This window comes from Ptychodera flava, chromosome 15 (assembly GCF_041260155.1).
Source record: "Ptychodera flava strain L36383 chromosome 15, AS_Pfla_20210202, whole genome shotgun sequence".
Lineage (NCBI taxonomy): Eukaryota > Metazoa > Hemichordata > Enteropneusta > Ptychoderidae > Ptychodera > Ptychodera flava.
The window spans coordinates 25,252,074-25,268,279 of NC_091942.1; positions in this window are offsets into that span (position 1 = coordinate 25,252,074).

A 16,206-nucleotide genomic window follows, 5' to 3' on the forward strand; every position below is an offset into this window, starting at 1 on the left:
TATAGTGAATCAACATTTTCAGTGAAATTATTTCAAAATCAAAGTTCTTGATTTTGTACACATGTGCACTTGCAACCATCCTTTTCTAATCAAGGGCATAGATATCAATTATCCAAAGTGTATTATGCACAGATATTGTTGGTTGAAAAAATGTTCAGGTTTGTGATATGTCATACCCACATTTTTGGCGAAATTCCGAAATCAAATGTCTTATACACATATGAACTTATGAATATGAACATATAATGATCCTATTCTAATCAAGTTCGTTTAGATCAATTATCCAATGCAAATAAATGAGCAAATATTGCTAGTATTATTTTGGAACAATATTGTTCGTAGTTTTCTCATTGACTACCATGTAAAGTAAATGAACATTTTTGGATGAAATCTAATTTCTTGTGTTACCTCCTACTTCAAGCAAAATACATTTGCATAAATTATCAAAAATATATAAAAAGTACAGATATTACATGTTTAATAGTTGAAAATTGTTATTTGTTCAACGTTAGTTCGCCCAATAGATTCCCACTATTATATGATTTGACATTTATGGACGAAGCACCATAAGTTCACATCTAGACTTTATTAATGTTTTACGTGAAAATAGCGACCAACCTCCGAAAATTACCGGCCTCCCCTCCGTTATTTCTGTCCAGTCCCAAAATGTGAAAGAATGAAGCATACAGCCGTGTGAAACTTCGATGTCGAACATACCCTTGTGAAATTATGAGTATACTATCGGGTCGTATCGTGGTCGTTGATTACTTACACGGAACTAATTTAGGAGAATAAGATATTATAGTAATGTTTGTTAAATCAGCAAATATAAGCTCATCTATTTTCCTCTTTCTCTCTTTCTTTCTTTTTTTCTATATTTCTTTCTTTCTTTCTTTTTTTCTTTCTTTACTTACACTTTTTATGAGCGACCGATATACTCTAATGAGTAATATCCTTCGGGGCTCACGCCAATAAATACAGCAAACATAAGTTGAAAGCTAAGGATACAAAAAAATAAAATAACACAAAAACAAAAATACAATTCTATTACAACGAAAGGTATGTCATAACAAAGTCTTTCAATAAATTGTTTAAACTTATTTTCATTACATGCGAATTTTACGTCAACTGGTAGTCAATTCCACGCTTCTGTCGCTCTATAATGGAATCTTCTTTTGCCAACATTTGAAATACAATGGACCGCAGAAATTTAACTTTGAAGCTGACCATGTGGGACACCCATTTACGTGACTTTGCGGAATAAAAACATTACAGAGCTAAGGTGGAGCAGTATTTGAAATACATTTGTACACTGTGAGGGAGAGGTAGTACGCTGAGGGCGAGGTAATACGCTGCCTTACTGACAACATATCAAACGTAGAAAAGAGGTCTGCAGACTGATAAACATAGGGTATAAACAAGACATGCATAGCTCTCTTTAGTAAAATGAAAACCTTATCCAAATTATATTCTGTAGTGTTTCCCCAAACAATGATACAGTAATCAATCGAACTTTGGATTAAACCATAATAAAAAATGGACGAAATCTGCGACTTAGACCAATCCGATGGCTTAGTTTCTTACGTAAATTATCGACAAGATAGCTACAGGATAAATTGTCATCAAGAACCACTCCTAATACAGGGGAACCATATCGTACACTAGAGATTTCACAACCTCCCATCATTACAGATAAAGAATTGACATTTCTGATACGACCTAACTTATGAGGAGTTGTTATAATAAGACACTTGGTTTTAAAAATATTAATACGCATAGAATTTGAGGTTATCCAGTTAGAAATTGGACGAATTTCAATATATATTGAATCATTGACTTCTGTAATATTTTGACCTGTAGCAAGAAATGTTTGATCGTCTTTATACATGTGTAAACTTGAACAGTGGACAGAAAAGGGCTCATCATTGATAAAAATAATAAACAAGAGAGGTCCCAAAATTGAACCTTGCGGTACACCAGTATTGACGTTAAATCTCTTTGAGTTACAGCCCATATAATTTACAAACTGCTCTCGATTTGAGAGGTAGGATTTGATAAACTATACATTGACAACTTATCCAATAAAATATTATAATTGATGAGATCAAACGCTTTCGACAAATCTAGAAGAAGAGCATCATTTATATAATCATTATCAATATTGAATAAAATCTCATCAGTTAAACGAATCAAGGCAGTTTGACAAGAAAATTATTTTCTGAAACCAGATTGATTGTAGAGAAGCAGACCCATACCAGGAAAATAACTAGATACAGCATCGTGGATATGTCCAGTATTTTTGAAAGTGCTGGTAGCACTGAAAGTGGATGATATTAGACATGTCATTAATATTACCCGTACCTTTGTAAAGTGAAATAACCCTGGCACATTTGAAGGCAGCAGGAAAGACAGAATAAGTAATGTACATATTAAATAAGGATGTCAAAATATCAGAAATCAAATATGCTCCAATTCTTAAAAGTTTACTATTCACTTTATCTGCAGCAATAGATTTTGCTTGTAACAATGAATTGTATACAAATTCTTTTCTTATAGGAGGAATTTCAAAGAAAGGGAATCCTTCAAAGTGACTCTCTGTAAATTGCCACAGTAAATCAAATTATCAGCCCAACTGGAAGGTAAAAACAATCAGTACAACGTGTGAAAAGGCGTATAAATATCACCATGTTTTGTATAGGTAATATTTTCGTGGGTAAAAGCTGGCTTCTCGAGTTATTTGAGTTTATCACACTATTGTAGACCCTCCAAATTTTAGCAGATTTAGATTTATTACTGGTCAACATATCATGAAAGTGTCACTGTCTAGCCTTTGTGATGAGATGCACTACATAGTTACGGTTCCGTTTATAATCTTTCCACAAAACTGGTGATGATGACGTCTTGGCGTATCGAGGAGACGAATCTCTTCGATTTGCAATTCACTTGTTTTATAGGTACTTTGTAATATTTAATCTTTCAGCTATAGGGCACCTGACACTTTTTATTGCTGGCGCAAATAAACTTGGAACACCGAAGTCCCTATATACATAGGAAAACCGCTGGCGATATCCCTATATCGCCAAGTGATTAGCCAAAGCGGTATCGCTAGTGAGTTAGATCATCTTACAGTTTGTTTATCGAAAACACTGCGGGGTGCCCATACTGCATGTGTTTCATAGACAAAAAGCCATAGCAGAGGCCGTTCAATTTGCGTGAATGATGGTACAAGAAAGGATTGACGTTTTGAGTAAAGTTACTTGGGTAAATTTCGATGAGCAGGGAACCTGTAGAAGCAACCGTTTTGACAGACTTCCCTCAAAATGAAGAAAGAGTGTAGGTGAGAAACAGTAGGTGTTGTCATTGAGCTCGCTATCGTTTGGCTTCGTTTCGTTGTGCAGGCGTGTCATCATAAATGCCGTCATTTCCACTATCTCACAAAAATTGTAAATTACGCCCGGTATTGTGGTTAAATCTGTATTTTTAACTTTCATTTTTATAAAGTGATCAGCTTACGTTGAGGTTTACAATGTGCGTCTCTTTCTTATATGTTGTACATGGACCTTTATTCACGTTTTACACCCATCGAGCGATGTATTATATCTCGAGCATGTACTTCGACAATATCCATTCAAAGCGACAGTGTTTCCTTGAGTGAAATTCAAAGTCGCTAAATTTCTAATTTCGTTTCGAAGAAACCGGTTTGTCCATAGACCCTCGTTTCTCGAGGATCTATGGTTTGTCGACCGGTGTAAAGTAGATGCGTATTCTAAGTGAGGAATAGACGGTTGTGAACATAACCAATGGTACCGGTACGTTACCGGTACGTTATCGGCCGTGCGAGTTGCTGGGTAAAACTTCCTGGCTTTGACGTTTTTTTATCCGACATGTCGTAGCGAAATTCTGTGAGAACTAATACTGGCAAGGTTTCGGTTTTCGGAGAATTTCAGTGTATCAGCTGATTATCAAAGTTGAAGTAAAGCGCGAGCGTGGATGGTCCGACTTGTTGCTGCTGGCGCACGGCGTGGTGTGGCGGGGAATCTCTGTTACAAGCATCCAACTGTCGGCCATAACCTCTACGGTCGCCATCGACGGCTTTCGTGATTTTGAAGAATAAACTAAACCGTAGATAAAGCTAGACCTTTTCTCGGCTTTGTTTCTGAAAACCTCTCCTCAGAGGCAAAGGCGACGTAAACCGTGTCCGAGTCTCGGCCTTGACATGACACAAGAAAGTCATAGGTCAATCACATTTATTGCGTGCGTCATACAGATGATATCATTATTCATAGGGGTATCCGATTGAAGTGGGTACATACTATTCTCAAGAAACGTACGATGAAAAAGGACAGGCTAAATAAAAATGTTTCAATCATATCATCAATTGCAAAGAACGCCGAAATGCTGCAGATTTTAATCGCTATGGCAAAGTTTGTTTTTTGACCTCAACGTTATCCGATCGAGAACGTAAACTTAGTTTGACCCAAAGTTTGAAAATGTATTTTCTGATCTCCCGCGGCATGGCCAGCAGCCAGTGACGTCGACGTTTCGTACTTCGAATTCTGAGAGCTACATCAAATCGCCACGGTCAGCGGACAAGAAATTACTATTTTCAAATCGCTATCACCAAAAAATTACAGAGAAATGAGACAACACGGTGAGAAAAAAGGCATATCATCAATGATGTTGATAACCTACATTTTGCTTCAAAACGGGTACCTTTTCAAACCACCCAGATTCCCGATACCAACTCGCCCGAATTCATTGACAATTTGTTGGGCGAGCCAACGATATATTTTTCCTGCAAACGTAAACAGATTGCACTGAGCACTGAAAGGAATAGTTGGCGATATCTTTACCGAAACTGAAAAAAATAGCTGAAGAAGTAGCCACCTCTCAGGCAGTACACGGCCAAGGTAAACCTGAGCGTTCATATTCGACTAATGCCAAATGGAGCATTTTCAACGAAAACGGCGATGTCTAGGCGATGACTTATTTTTAAAGTTGAAGAAAAATGCTTAAAATTTTGTTTGTGTTAGTCAATCTATCGAAATATTTTTGTTCCAACTGATAAAATCATAGACAGTCTCGATTATACCATCCATAATTAATATCTACAGACTATATCGGCAGGGGGGATGTGATTTTTGACACAAGGAACGCGGTACGAACGAACGTGTAATCTCAAACAACGGGCGAGCGCGAGTTGGTTTCGGGCCAATATGACTAAAATCAGATGTAGGTTCCCTGGTCATTGAAATTTACCAACGTAACTTTACTCAAAACGTCAATTCTTTATTGTACAATCGTTCACGCAAAATGAACGGCCTCTGCTAAGGCGTTTTGTCTATGAGACACAGCATGGGCACCCCGCAGTGTTTTCGATAAACAAAGTGTAAGATGACCCAATGCATTAGCGATACCGCTGTTGGCTGATTACTTGGCGATATAGGGATATTCCCAACGGTTTTCCTATGTATATAGGGACTTCGGTGTTCCAAGTTTATTTGCGCCAGCAATAACAATTAATAGAGCCTATATTTATTGGACAAAAACCGCTGAGTTCTTCAAACATTAACTAGTATTGCATCGTGTAATCTAACATGTTATTATTTCTGATAAGCTCTTTTGGGGATTGGTTTTATTCGTAGGGTTTGCTTATTCTCTTGTTTCTTTATTCTGTGTTTCAGTTGTCCATAAAATGTAGAACGACTGGACCGACGGCACTGATTTCGTTCTGACAAGCATGGTTGAAGGGAGGAAAAAATTATGCATGTAATCTTAGCTATTCATCAAGTTCATGCGCACTGCCATTGATAATGAAATAACGAGAAGGTTGAATGTATAAAATTTGTTCATCAAAGTGACAGTCAACAAATTCGTTAAAATTAACAGGTGGCTGGACAGGGCGTTTATTTATTCTCCTGAGTGATGTCTGCATTAATTCGTCATTAGGAAATTAAAATAAAAATGGAAATTAAAAGTAGCCTTGCGTAATGTGTTCTAGATTTTATGTAAGTTCGCATATTATAGGAGAGAGAGAGAGAGAGAGAGAGAGAGAGAGAGAGAGAGAGAGAGAGAGGAGACATTTCTATGATAGTACGACGTATTCTTTGCTCAGTCAGCGTGTAACTTTGTTCCATTGAGCACAATGGAGGTTGTGTAGGCCATAAGGACAGACTGGTATGCATGTCGTGTGGTCAAATGTGTCTTGATTCTGTCAGTTACCTATGTCTCACGCCGTCAAGTGAATACATACACAGGAGTAACTGAACGCATTGGAAGAGTGGAATACTGTAATTATGAAAAAAGAAACACACTAGCGAGGCATCATCGTCATGTCCGTTGATCGATCGGAGGTCGCTCGTGCTAACCTATGTTTACGGTGAGTGAGATGCAGATGCAATAGGTTGGAGTTAGATGTCGATGTTAACACGAAGGAACTGGCGACTGTTGATAACGATTTGAATTTTGGTTCTGCGCCAGAGTGACGCAAACGAACGGGATATTCCTGGTATTTAAGATAGGTTCAGCTGAAAGTAAAAAGACCTGCTAGACAATCAAATAAAAAACGAAAGATATCGTCCGTGTTTTTTTTTACTGAGGGCAGAATTGTGACGACACTGGACGTTGGCCAGCACTACACTGTAGGGAGGCTACTTTGATGAACTTAAACGCATCATGCAGCAAATGTATTTAACATGAGACGAATACTAATTTGAAGATATTGAAAATCATAGCTACAGTGAAAATACTTTTCGTTGGATATCCTAAAAATATATACAAGCTGAGTAACATGAATTGACGTGGAAATGCCCTCTTAAAGATACCCTTTGCCTTTCACTTGACCGCTAATGACCATCCGATGAGAACACAAATGGATCCCAGAGGAGAGAAAGTCACGACGGTTGTATTGGTTTTTTTAACTGGAGACGTTTTCGGGCTGCTTACTGCATTCTCCTGTCTTTTGTTGAAAAGGTGAGCATGTCTTGAACATCTTCATCAAAGACATCACATCAGGTCTTCCTCGAGTGTCACTTGCACTCGCAAGGTCGAGTTATTCTTTTTCGTGGAAGGGACATTACCTGTAACTTTTGATATTTTCATTATTTTTTCATTATTTTTGTGCAAGACAACACATACTTTCTTCTTTTCCATGAGGTACATATTTTCTAGCAGATAACATTGTGTATAGTATGCAATGCTATTGTTGACAAATTAATTCGTGCCCGGACCGAAATTTAGATAATTAAAACATAATTAGCATAAGATATTACAAATACAACGTTGTGTCCACAAGGTAAATATTAGGTATTTCGGCAAGTTGGAGTTTGGCAGTAGGACAAGAAACTGTATTTAACCAACAGCATAGAATTAATGGCTGGAAAATGGAGCTTTAATTAGTCTATTCTACACAATATCCAACTGTCCTCTGCTATATTACTTGTACTGTGAGGACAATATGGTGCAATAAAACTTGGCTGAACCTAAATATAAACAGCCAAATTAGTACATCTTTGCGAACTGAGAGGAAAGATTAGTAATGTATAGCAACAATCGATCCGCTATATTCAAGGAAGTAATATTTGTAAAGCTGGCCACATCACCTGAACAATATAGTTCTGTTGAGGAGGAATAAAGCCAAAGATTTTCGCTACACATAATACCACTGTAGATTACTACGAGGATGTATTGGAAACCAGCCATCAGGTTTGCCGTGTTAAGTAAGTCAAGGTTGAGAGTGACTTAACATTTTAGTTGAAAGACAAATCACATCAAGTGAAACCTATAAGCTGTTCGTTTCTAAGTTTTTTCAGGAAAATTCAGGTAATGCCTTCACGGCGAGTTGTGCTTCGTATTTCTTCCTCTCTGACAAAGAAGCAATTGAAATGAATGCATGTTGCTACAAATGGTCGGAAACGTTGCTGGCGATCACGCTAGGAATCCTTGTCGACTATACCCCAAGGTTGGGCTTCCTATCGTCCGAAATATGACTGTCTGGCGAGACACAAACTGGACTAACGGGAAGAAATATCAGTTTGAAACCAACGAATGAAGATATGGTTCACTCGTTTCAAGGGTGAGGGATTTAGCCGATCGGTTTTGAATGTGTTTTCTTCACTAGGTAAATTGATGCCAAACGTTGTGAGTTGGAATTCCATCGAAAATTGAATTTGCTGAATTATCGTGATTTAAACGTTAATGAAATTTATCCAACCTTCCGAGCTATACCGAGAATGTAAAAGCTACGCTGTGGAAATCATCGCACCACTGATGCGAATGGTCAACAGAAGAAAACAAATTTTCTAAAAACCATTCATTCAAGATATATTTTCAATCACCATGCAGATCGCAGCGAAGAAATGTGAATTGAACAATAGCTCAATCCCTTTCTTGCTGTTCAAATATTTTCATCGCCTTTGTTTTCAAGATGGCCGCTGACAGAAAACGTCAGGCTGTGAGAGGCTGAAACTTTTCGACCTCAATAGTTAGTCTGGTAACCTACCCCATTTTTACCGCTGGCTGCGCTGCTCACGAAAACAGGGACCCTACTTTCGTGAGCAGCGCAGCCAGTGATATAAATGGGGCAGGGGACCAGAATACTAAATCTAACTTAATCGTAACTCGACCACTTACACAATAGCGAAGAACTTGGTCGAGCAAATTTATCCTGTCGTCTTTACTTTTCAACAAGAACAAAGGGCTTGTCCAGCAATATTTAGAATTTGTTATACTTGTTGGAAAAACTCGTGGAGACTATGGCGCAAACGTTGTTACGTCATCACACCAGCAATGCTCTTTGGGGTTTCCCTATAGCAATCACGACAGTATTTACCCCTCGCTCCCTTTCCGATGTTTCATGTTTTACAACAGGATCCGCTGAGACCAAACAGATATGACCATGGAACCAACGCGGTTTTTGTACGATTCAGCCCGTCTATGACGGACGGGGGTCACTGTCGAGCCGTTGGATGTTGTTGTCGATGAATGCATCACGACATAAAGGGGAAACAGGGGACCTAACAGATATTATAGAAATAACGGACGACGCGCTGACCCTTAACGTTTATTTATGGGCAAGGGCGAGAGGAAAGCCAAAAATTAATGGGCGAGGCTTGCCGATCCCGTTAATTTGGCTTTCCTCTCGCCCGGGCGGAGTCTGTTATTTCGATTATATTATCAACGAACCCCCGAGAAGCCAGCAAAATTGACGAAAATTTCCCGTGCGAACGACAACGGGGCCCCAGAACCTGTCAGTGAATAGTGCGCGCTGCAAAAATTTCGCAAATCCGGAGATTTTTTGAAATAAAAAGTCTAAACTTGGCCCACAAATACTCCATTTTATTTTGTGGTTGATTATGATATTTGTACAAATCACAATATTCGTTTTAGCCGTAAAGTTACTATTTTTACGATATTATTCATTTTCACGGGCAAGAAAACAAACCATTACTGGGTATTTGTGGGCAGTCATGTGGTTCAGCTCGACCAATTAAAACGCAATGGACAGGGCAGGGTAATATAATTCCCAATATTGCATTCGTATTTATAAAATGGATGTGTTCGTGTAACAGATATATGTATCTATGCTACACTATTGCACACATACATCAAGAAATAAAACAGACACGTTGTACATTGAAGACATAGTAAACATGCAGATATAGTATGTGCCCATGTTCCCAATGACAAGTCCAGAGGCATAGGCTGTAGCTTTAGAATGATAAGTTCATTTCTGTAAATGTGAAAAAGTGAATATGTGCAGCATAAGCAAGGAGTAGTACGAACCTAAAAATTGTTTTGTTTCGGCCAGTAAGCAGAAATTTTTAAGCAACGAAAAAACCCATTGTAATTACCGGAAGGCACTTTCGTGATGTGACGACGTTTGGTGATAAATCGCACTAAATGACGCCTTTAAACCTGTTAACTTGTTCATGTTTTGATGCAGTGTCGACGTGAATACGTGTGTTGACATTTACCTCGGTACATGTAACTTGTGAATAATTGACAATTTGTGGGGTTAAGATTGCTCGAGACTCTTGTTTCTCGTATGCATTTTAGTAAAAAGGTACCGAGAACTATGGAAAGCCATGACTGACTTATGTGGTCTAATATCATGAGTATTATCATGTTGTAATGGTCATTAAACATATTGTTTAAAGCATTTCAAACGTTGTCCTAGAAATTAACAATGTTGCTCTGGGCAATTATCATGTTTTCCTAAGCAATAAATATGTTTTCTTATAGGTATCGATATGCTGTCCTATAGGCATTTCATATGTTGTCCTAGGCATTTAGAATATTGTCCTAGGCATTTGATATGTTGTACATGGAATTCAATATATTCTCCTAGGCATTTAATATGTTGTCCTAGGCATTTGATATGTTGTCGTAGGCATTCAATATGTTGTCATTGGCATTCAATATATTGTCCTATCAAATGCCTAGGACAAAATATCAAATGCCAAGGACAATACTCTTAACGCCTAGGACACCATATCAGATCTCTAGGACATATGTCAAATGCCTAGGACAATATATTAAATTCCCATGATAGCATATGAAATGGCTAGGACAACATATCGAATGCCTAGGACAACATTTAAAATGCCTATGACAACATGCTAAATGTCTACGGCAACATTGTAATTCCTAGGAAATGCTTTAAACAATTTGTTAAATGTGCATCACAACATAATACTCATGGCAACATAATATTAGACCACTTAAGTCAGTCATGGCTTTCGTTAGAGGACACTGTTGTTCCTTGTTTTATATAATTTGGCAGGTTCAATCTGAAAATGTATGGAAGGTAAAATGGTCTGAGTTTAAATTAAGTTTATTTCTGTAAAATCAAATCAATCTACGTTAAATTCTAGGATAAACAGCTGGACATAATTAATTCGACCTTCTGAATGGAGTCTGTCAGATTTGATTTAGCAAAAATGCGTCATTTGCCGTGTCATGATTGTCAACACTTCGTTATGGAAAGCGATAAATGGTGTTAATTAATATTGACAGTATTATTTTTTTATAACTTGAACCACTTTAATAATAGTTGATATGACACAACAAACTTAAACCAGATTTACCCAGAATAAAACAAACCAAAACGCAATTTGGAGGATTTCATTGAATATTAAGGGGATTTCGTGAGGTGGAAGGTTTTATTTTAGTTTCAAATTGTTAAGAAATTATTTGGCACGTAAAAGGTAACAGACATTTGCTGTGATAACAAAGGAAAAACAAACATATATTTCCTTCTCCTTGTATCCTAATATAATCATCCCAAAATATTTCCTATGATGTTCCACTGAGACATCATAAACCAAACATTTCGCTGATAACTGCAGTTGTGTCAGTTTAATGCTTGTTTATCTTTCACTTTTGGTGCATATTCTGGGATCTCTTTTTTTTGTAGAATTCAGATTTTCGTTCTGCGAAAGAAATCATGTCAAAGTGAATAGTGCAGTGTTCAAATGTCCAAAGAGGCAGAGTGTCTTTAATAATCCATATATTTGCCGACAATTATATTTTAGCCCAGACAAGAATTCACCTGTCAACAACAACTATGCATAATTGTCACAATGTATGAAAATATCGTCAAAAGGTTACAGCTTTTGTCCGCTTGAGATGTGCATTAGCTTTTTAGTGTGCGCAGTCCTTTTTGTATGTCTGAAAATTACGCATGTATAATGGAAAACTACGTGTCTGCAATCTGGTTAATACATTCATCTGTATGGGTTGTATGGCTTTCATTTTTCAAACCACAGGGCCTTAACTTGTATCGCCTTTTTATGCTTTAGAATCTTCTCTTGGTATCATCCAGGCGCATCAGAGGAGAGGGAAGGATCAGACTGAGAAATACCACAAATGCCCATCTATTCTGTAATTTGCTAATTTAAATTTTTGTCGAGTCAAAAAACTTTTACATCTGATTAAATAAATAAATTTTAATACAGTCGACCTAGCAGTCGATAGAGTCTCGCTTTGATATTGAATATCAATAAGGGATATTTAAAGCTAAGTGAGACGGGTAGTTTTTCAGAGACTAACTTCTTGTATGGATGAGTCACTGGAATAGGTGAAAACATGGATTTCGTTTGAATAAAATAATAAATAAAACATATGCGCTTACATACACACACACACACACACACACACACACACGCACACACATATATATACACATATATATATATATATATATATATATATATATATATATATATATATATATATATTATATATATATATATATATATACGAAAATGGTTTGCTTGTCAATACAGGCAAAGTATAGTGCTCAATGCATTTCTGCAGGGCGGTAATACTGAGAATCTAGGAACTTGTAGTTGTCACTCTACAGGCTGTTTCATGCAGTAAGCAATCATCAGTCCTGATGATTGCTTACCGCATGAAACAGCCTGTAGAGTGACAACTACAAGTTCCTAGATTCTCAGTATATATATATAATATATATATATATATATATATATATATATATATATATATATATATATATATATATATATACATATAATGATGTATATATATTATTTGCAGTATATATATGTATATAATGATGTATATCATATATATGTATTTTATATATAATGTTTATATTATATATTTTATATATAATATGTGTGGGGGGCCTGCTGCATGCGTGCGTGCCTCTGTGTAATATTTATCATGTGGTACTTTGACCAAAGTTGGCGTAAATGCCAAAAATACGAAATTGTAGAGTTCATTAAAATGTCAGCAAATGTGATTGCACTTGCATTCTACATACCATTGCTATCATACAAGAAGCCTTTGATACGCTTTATTGACCAAAACCTGCAAAATTTCCCTCATATACAATGTTGTATATTTCACAATTTGAACACTTCAAAAATACAGGTCATCCATAGGAACCGTTATACTAAAATTCAAGCAATTGAAAACGATATAATTGAGATTTTTGGATAAAATACGAAATGCTAAATACTTAAAAAGTTCTATAATTGCATATATCGCTAAACATATTATTGCAATGTGATTGAGACCCTTCCCAGGAACCTGACAGGTTGGACACAGCGTACAAAATATCAATCCGACGAGCTAATTCGGGGAAGAAAATAATACCAAAAGTTAAAAGAAAATGGTACCAAAACACAATAATGCAGATTTCGTCACAATTCAAACAAATCTGACTAAGACAATCCCTGCTGATCTACACACAGAATATCAAAGATGTACGACCGGTGCCTTCTCGGAAGAAGTCTATTGTTGGTGGACGATGGATGGACCGATGGACGATGACGGGCGATCAGGTTGATACGCTCCATGTCGCTGACAGCGGAGCCTTAAACTACGTTCTGCGAGTACATCGACAGTAGAGTTCAGTACATTTTATTATAAATGGTTACTGTTAAGATGAACATCTTGTTCGAAATTGAGTTAGAGAAACTTCGTGAAGATCGTATTAAAGCAATTATAAAACAAAATTTTACATTTTGTTTGTGTGTAACTTTTCAGAGTCGATCTAAATCTAAAAAGCTGTGACTTAACATGGCTGGTGACATATACTCTGTTTTCGAGACTCTCAAGGGTTTATCATTGGATCGCATCGCATCATTGTCACTGAACTGAATACGATCACTCTCCATCCTTAGCCACGACTAGATTTTGTCCGGCATGGTCATATGAGAATTCATACCACCAATTTCGTGACAAGACATATTTAAAATCTAAGGACGCTATTGAGCAAAAGTAAGTCACATTTTATGAAAGAACGAATCTTGGTACAGCGTACACATTCTGGACAAAAGGCATGACTTTCGCTTTCATAATAATAATAATTGTAGTATTTTGCCATAGGCATGAACACAACCCCAGACAGTTACCATGGCACAAATACTTGAGTTCTTTTGGGCCCTAAAAATACGCGCACATTTGCCCACGTGAGCCTACCAATTTCAACCATAGTAGTAAACGACTGGCCCCTCTGCGACATGTGGAGAGCATCATTTACGCTCCACAAACTGGACAGTGGCAACTAAAGAAGGTAAATATTTATTACTGTCGCGATGGAACATGCGCTAGACACAAATTAATTGCATATTCTAGTCAGTTCCTAAAATACAGCCTTTCCAATTAAATAGAATAACTTGGGAAAATAGGTTTATTAAAGGATCGTTTGCCTTCCTATTCAGTGTGACATTGTGCAGAAGAAAAATAAAAACCTGGCTAGTGCGAATGGTTTCAACTGGCCGATCAGTTTGCAATTGCTAGGGTGAATCAAAGTCCTTAAGGGCCTTGTCAGAATAGCATCATTGTCTGTGATACCAACTGTGCTGGACGCTCCTTTATTGCATATAACAATCAATCTTTAGATTGCATCCGTTTCAATTAAATAGGATAACCAGAAATATTATATTTATGAAAGAACTGTACGTTTTCCCATTTAATGCGATATCTGTTTATAAGAATGGAGTAAAGAAGTAAATATTACAGAAAAAAGATTTGGTTGTCATGCATGATTTTCTAAATTTTCTCATTCTCATTGTAAAATAACACAAGAGTAAAACTGTTTACATTAAAGACCCTTATGAAAAAATGTGAGACCAAATGGAATTATCTATTTTACCAAACTTGTCATTCTTACACCAAACATATCAGAGATTCAAACGTTTATTTGATGGAATATTTTAACCTTCAGTATTGTCAATTTTGTAAAACTTTTATAACTAGCATCTAATGTAGCCAGGAATTCATAATTTGCATACTCTTTTATACTCTCTGCATACTTACTATTTCGGGTAATTCCGAGCGGTGGACACATATGGGTGCTTAATATTCCTCATGGCAAGTGTTGGGCATTCAGAAAAATTATAACAAGTTAGCTTTGTTAATGAGCCAATCTTTTTGAGGTCGAGAATTTGGTGGAGCGGTTTTGTCTTTTTCTTCTCCGCTAGGTGTGGGATGTTAGAAACTATTGAAAGTGAAATTTATTGACTTTATTTGCAAACAAACAAACACCGTTCTTTATTGACAAATATGAACACAAATAAACATATAAACGAACAAACAAACAAACAAATGACGAAAACGACGAGCCTGAGTCCCCTGAGTGTGCTCATTTTTGTGTTGTATGAAATTACGCATGTAAATTGCACAAATGGGTGCCTGCAACCTGGATGTTATATTCATCTGTATCGGTTGCATTACTTTTATTTTTCAAACCACATGGACTTCACTTGGATAGACTTTTTTTGAAATCTTCTCTTATAATCACCACAGGTGCGCCAGAGGAGAAGGAAGGGTCAGATTGATAAATACCACAACCTCACACATCTCTTGTGTATTTTGCTTATTTAGTTTTATTGCCTTGTCATAAACTTTCATTACTGGTTAAAAAGAGAAATTTAATACAAGCCATAAAGTAGCCCTAGAGTCTCGCTGTGATATTGATATACAACACGCGGCAATCGTTTGTGAAGAATGCCAATAACAAATATTAAGAGCTCACTGAGAAAGAGGATACTCTTTCAGATACTAGACTAAGTTTACTTAGTGTTTGGATGAATCACTCGAACTGATGAAAACGTGGTTTCATTTAAATATAATAATAATAAATACAGCATATCCATATCGTATGCCAATCCATTTTATATATACATATTTCATATATATCTGTAATAATCATCGTCTGGTAGGCCTACTTAGACCAAAATTGGCATAGACGTAAAAAAACTCGAAATTTCTTGCAGAATTGTTCACAATTTCAGGAAATCTGACCTACTCTATCCCGATGGACCTATATTCTAAGATACATAAAGGTTATCGGACAAGAAGTCTTTTTGAAGTGTGAAAAAATAGTAAAATTTCCCTCCAAATACAATATTGTATATTTCGTCACAATTTGAACACTTCACTAGGAGATCATCCCGAAAGATCAGTATACTAAATCATAGCAATCGCAAGAAGGATGTAATGACGACTCTTTGCCAAGAATGGCAATTGTTTTCCGTTTCGCAAAAAAACTTATAGAAATCAGATGAAGATCGTTCCTAGGAACCCGTATGGAAATTTTCACTCAATCCGACGACCGGATACTGAGATTTATCTTATCAAAAATTAAAAGAAAATGGCACGTATACACAATATTGCAGATTTCGTGATAATTCGAACAAATCTGACTAAGATAATACCCACTTACCTGCA